The sequence below is a fragment of the Oratosquilla oratoria genome, chromosome 37 (genome assembly GCF_046742065.1).
Source record: "Oratosquilla oratoria isolate Oo_2021 chromosome 37, ASM4674206v1, whole genome shotgun sequence".
Lineage (NCBI taxonomy): Eukaryota > Metazoa > Arthropoda > Malacostraca > Stomatopoda > Squillidae > Oratosquilla > Oratosquilla oratoria.
The window spans coordinates 45240261-45246118 of NC_134813.1; the positions used below are offsets into that span (position 1 = coordinate 45240261).

Genomic DNA, 5858 nt, shown 5'->3' on the forward strand with positions numbered 1-5858 from the left:
TCTGTAATACGTTACATGGAAGTAAATATATGTTCACGAAACATGACGTCATAGCAAAAAAAAAAAAAAAAAAAAAAATCGAGGTATGTCTTTCTCTCCCCTCCTTTCCATCTGTGGAAGCGAGCCGAAAACAGACGAGTCTCTCTATCGAGGTCCGTCGAAATCTGTCAGTTGTCCGCCTGTTCTTTCCGAGTGTACGGCGGTTTTCTTTCCAACGATTTTTTTCAGTGGGCCCAGAGGAATTTCCACGCGTCCGAAAACAGCTCCTTGGAAAGCCAAGCCCATGACAAACCCGCAGCTTATTACAACAATTTTTACTCATACGTCATTTGTATCGTCTTGCATTCTTACAAAGTCACTCGGCCATTTATTCACCTAAGGTCGTCTTGATTAACCCTTTGGCGTCGATGTGCGTCATGACTGACGCCAGGCGATTTTAATCAGACGAGTAGTGGCTGGCTGGTCTGAACGAGGTCTTAGTTGATCGCTATCTCATTCAACTTCCTGTGAACTCAGTAGGTGCGCGTGTGTGTGTGTTGTCTTATTCCAGCCATCAGTAGGCGATTCTTTTCACCTGAATGTTATCACCAGGGGTGATATCAATCACATCTTGATCAAGGAGAAGGTGAACTATGCCTGTGTGACAGAGAACACACCAACTGTCCCACCAATGACCCCTACGGTCCCCCACGTCGATGGGACCTGCAGTACAGTATGACATGGTGCAGTTAATTATTGGTCATAATAACGGTCCCCCCACTTAGGTGGGACTACCTGCAATACAGCATGGCATGGTCCAGTAAACTAAATTTTGGTCATACTCGTACTGATGTACTCGGGAATTAAAACTTCATTCATGAAAAGAAATAAGACATTGTCCCTGACGAACATTCCCTTTAAGCTAACACGAACGTCTTCGAACTTCGGACGCCACTTCCTCTTCAAGAAAAAAAAAAAATAGAGAAAGGCATGGAAATGTGTCTACGCCTCCACAAGAAAAGCTTTGCTATCGAGTCTTTATAGAGTAACACACAGCTGCTTCAGGTGTCTGCTCGATGCCTGCAGTGTAGTCTCGCTCGCAGCCCCAATATATATATATATATATATATATATATATATAGATATATATATATATATATATATATATATATATATATATATATACATATATATACATATAATTATATATATATATACATATATATATATATATATATATATATATATATATATATATATACATACAATAAAGATATGACTCACGGGGAGAACTTTTATCAACTCATTCTGATATATTCGAATTCTAAGTGGTGCTTTGGTTTTATTGGCGTTTGTTGACTAATTTCGTTCTTCAGGAGTGCTTTCTCTCTCGACTAATAATTTCGATATCACTTATTACCAAATTAAGTTTTTATAGATGCATTTTTCTCTTCTGGCTTTACAAGTACTTTGCAGCTCCGCCTCTGTCTGGCCTTAAAATTTTGTGTGGCGTTTGCTACAGTATATTTGATAAAGTGCACGGATGACGCTCTACGTTAGCGTTTTCGAAGCTGCGGTGTTGAAGTAATTTATTATTACAGGGGGTGTTGGACTGCAGGGGCTAGGGTCGTAAGGTTGGGAAATTCTGTTCTACGTGTTCCATATCATACCCTTTTCGGTTATACACTGGTAAGTGCTTTGAAGCATATTGCCAATAGTATCAGTACTGTGTGTGTACACAACGTCGGGAGAGGCTGGGAAATGTTGATCTAATGTGTTCCATATCACATACTTTTCGGTTATACGCTGGTAAGTGCTTCGAAGCATTGCCAATAGTACCAGTAGTGTGTGTTGAGTCGACCACAATATTACTACAGAAACAAAGTCTGTATGTTCAACTAACAGTAAGTATAGTATACATGATTACAACACCAAATGACGGCAACATCATTACAATGAAGATAACGGATCAAGGCGAGGAGACACTCGGGCACTTTCTTCCAAACAGTGACTTATTACTGCCAAAGTTATTATTCCATATTTGTATTACTCAAACTAGCTCAACTGAACCAATCTCTATTTCTGGTGTCAATTTTCATATGGCTACTGCCAAAATTGCAACCGTACATACAAACTAAGTATTTTTTTAAATATGAATATACGGTATTGTGTGTGTGTGTGTGTGCGCATATGTATGCATGCGTCTACGACAAGCTGCATGTTTTAAAATATCCCAGATATAAAAGCCTTTTTTTCCGTATAATCATTAGTCTGTTATCGCTAGTTTTTGCTACAAACCATTAACTAATGCTGGCTTATTTCATTATCACAGAGGCCCACGTTGTATTTCTGGCATTATATTACAATTCTAAATATATAATGGTCATCATAGACAATAATTTCCCTCCATCTTCGTTCCGTTGAGAGCAGGGTTTGTGCAGACCGATCTCAAATATTTTTACCACGATGACACTACGTATTTTGTTATGGTTAACACCAGACCATTTTATTCTGCTGAGTGGAAGGCATCTATAGGTTGCTTACTGAAGAATCTGTCCAGTAGGCATTACAAGACCTCTGGCTTTGTAAACATATGGTAATACTTAACCGCCACCAAGAATCTGTAAAGCAGCTACCTACACTGCAGTGTTCAAACGTTGCGCAATCAATGCCTGTAAACATTTTATTTGTTCCCATTACTGGCAAGTCACGACAGTCCTTGTCACAGGAAATTGTTCTGTAAACGATAAAGCTGTGGCCCATAAATTAACGGTACTTTTCCGTTCATCTTGCAACCAAGTATGAACCACATGAATCATAACATCACATACATTTCCTGTATCTGGCCTAATATGTTAACTACTACTACAGATGTTAATACGATAGTTACACTTCTACGAGTTTTACTGTGTGGCATGTAAGTCGTCCCAGCAAGGTAGTGATACGATACCGCACTGTAGTTTCCCAGGAAAGTGTCCTGTCAGGGCAGGGTTGGGCAAGGGAGGGGAGGAGGGAGAAGAGAGTGAGGGAGGGAGGATGGGGAGGGTGAGGCTGCCTCGCCGTGACTCACGATGCAGCGGCGGCAACAGCAGCGCTCGACCCTGTGATCGATAGAAAGACTCCTTGGCTGCTGTCCTCACTCCCCCCCTCACCATCACCCCTCCCCTTCCCACCTCTGGTCAGCAGCCGCCACCGCCCTTACTGCCCCTCTGCAAATGCTGACTTCGTTACAACTGCTCCTGTGCATCTCTACTGTTCCAACACCTGACTGTTGTCAGACCACTAGCCTTCAAGCACCCTCGACACGGTGACGTCTTCACCTTCGTTCGATTCTGACGCGGTAACTCTTTAGTTTTTTTTTTCTTTTTTTTACCTAACACCAAACATTTTATTCAGTAAAGGAAACACAGCCATATTGAAGGGAAATGACATACAACTATTAACGTCATAGTTCATTCTTGATTCATATCCTTCCTTCCTTCCGCCCACAATCGATTCCATTCACATGTAGGGTGGGGTGGGGTGCCGGGACTGCAAGGGGGAAAGGATCTAATAAATAATCTTTTTGAGTCTCTTAACCAGAAAAAATGTAATGTGAACCACGCTATTTCATACAACCATCTATTATCGGAATCTTTTCCCCTGTACCTACTGGATGCTATCATTCTATGGGCGTGTTTCTACAATCTGTTTCTTTTTCCGAACTTACCCCAATCCTATCCATGCACCCAAGATACTAGCTATAAGTCTGTTTTCTAGAATGTAGACACTAGTATCACCCATGACATCTGGAACACGAAAACATAATACTAGACAAATCCAACCCCACTCGACATGAGTTTCCCTTGCAGAATGTAGAAACTATATCTCATAACATTCGTTTAATTTTCAAATATGATAAAATAAGAACAGTAGAAAAACATACTGCCTAGGGACGTGGTGTCCACTGTGTACTGCATCAGCTATGTTCAGGTCTTTGATATCAACTTCGGTAGCCTTGCAAAGGATCAACCACATTATTCGCTCTTACGAACAATCATTCGCCCCTTCCCTACCGAAAAAGTTATGGGTTTATTCTGGTTGCCGTCAGACTATTTCATTGAATCGACACTCCTTCGGCATAGAAAACGGGTGAACCCCATCTCGATTTATCAAACACTCCCATACTGTGTGGCATTTTCTATTTTATTCAGTCCGCCGCCGACCATCTTCATTAATTTATGTGACAGCCTGTACGGAAGGGTGCTGGTGTAACGTATACCATCTACAGCAAGTGTTCTCATCCTTTTTCACCCTTGCACACTGTAAACTAAAGGTCACAATGATATTGCCTTCTTTAAATGGGGTGGGTTAAAATTTAGAAACATTTATCTATACTATTATTTTGTTTTTAATTTGTGACACGTAAAATGCAATGTCCAGCGTATTATATAGGGTGCAGGAACTGTAGGATTGTAGTTGGGATATATATATATATATATATATATATATATATATATATATATATATATATATATATATATATATAATATATATAAGTGTGTGTGTGTGTGTGTGTGTGTGTGTGTGTGTGTGTGTGTGTGTGATCCTAAAACTCTACCAAAGCATTAATTCCTCCTTGTGAAAACGCTCTTAATAATAATAAAAAAATGTGTCATCCCCTGCTAAACGTCTTTCCATCAGTTTTTTGCTACACAATTTCTCTGTCCTTGTTCCTGCAGTGATCTGTCTCTGATAACTTACGGCCGTCCAAATCGATGTCCCCGTTGACCTCACTGGCAACCTGATCAAATGAATCATTAAACCCCACGGGCATACTTCAGGGATGACTAAATCCAACTATGCCTTAGTTAAGGTAAGACACGTTGTACTGCAGTAAACTTTATTTACATATTTATGTATACAGAGTGCAGGTGTGATTATTTTTTTTATCATAGTTGGAGCTGTTCTGGGGTGTTAAAATAAGCATGTCCATGACATTTATAAACACATCTATTACTTACCAGAATATATCATCTAAAGCAAATTTTAATGAAATAACATGAAATATCATTAAAAAAAGGTAATAAAATGATTGTCTAGGAGTTTTTTGAAATCTTGTCCGTGGACGAGTTGACCACCCCATGGTGGTGTCTGTGGACGGGTTGTCCTGCTTTTGCGGTTTTGTGGCGGGGTTGTCCGTGGCGGGGTGTCCGTGGACGAGTTGTCCTACAATCGTGTATATATGTGTGTAGATGTGTATGTGCCATGCTACCATGTAACAAAAATAAATAAATGAAATTAATTTTTTCCTTAAGGGAGAGCAACTCCCCATAAGCTTTGCTTCTCGCTCTCCCTTTTCAACTACCAATTTTGTAAAAAAAAAAATGTATATGCCTTAGTTAAGGTAAGACACGTTGTACTGCAGTAAACGCAGAGCGATTACTCGCTTGGCGTCCCAACGGACGCCCACTGCTGACTCTGTGTTTCACTGCTGACTTGGTTAGCCTGCTGACGCCACGCAGTGCTAGCTGAACTCATTCACCTTTTTTTTGTTTGTGTGCTACTTGTTGCTGACTCTTTCTTCTATGCCCTGGGGCTAAGTTGGGGGCGGGTGGAAGGCGCAATCTTAAAACTAAAATATGATAAATTAGTTACAATGACTCCAGCTTTATGTGCCGCTAATTGCACTTCCATTCAATCAGAATTATTCCTAGCGTGCACTGTTAATTATTATAATAAATACTCTGAGAGAAATTAATTACAGGGCGTTATATACCTTTGCTGGCTACACCCATGACACTGTAGACATATCTCTGAGTCTGTCAGTGCTCACCGTCTTCTCTTTTTCTGCATGAGGGGACGGAGACGGAGGGTCGCCGATTAAATGAAGCGGCCTT

The 5858-nt window shown here is 40.4% G+C and overlaps 1 long non-coding RNA gene across 1 annotated transcript in view; it reads left to right on the top strand.

Annotated features, from left to right (window-relative positions):
• The first annotated feature begins 4670 nt into the window (after nucleotides 1-4670).
• LOC143019702 (uncharacterized) overlaps nucleotides 4671-5858 on the top strand; it is a 6854-nt gene continuing 5666 nt past the window's right edge. The window contains exon 1 of the long non-coding RNA XR_012965855.1: nucleotides 4671-4834. This is a non-coding gene — a long non-coding RNA (uncharacterized LOC143019702). The remainder of the gene's footprint in view (nucleotides 4835-5858) is intronic.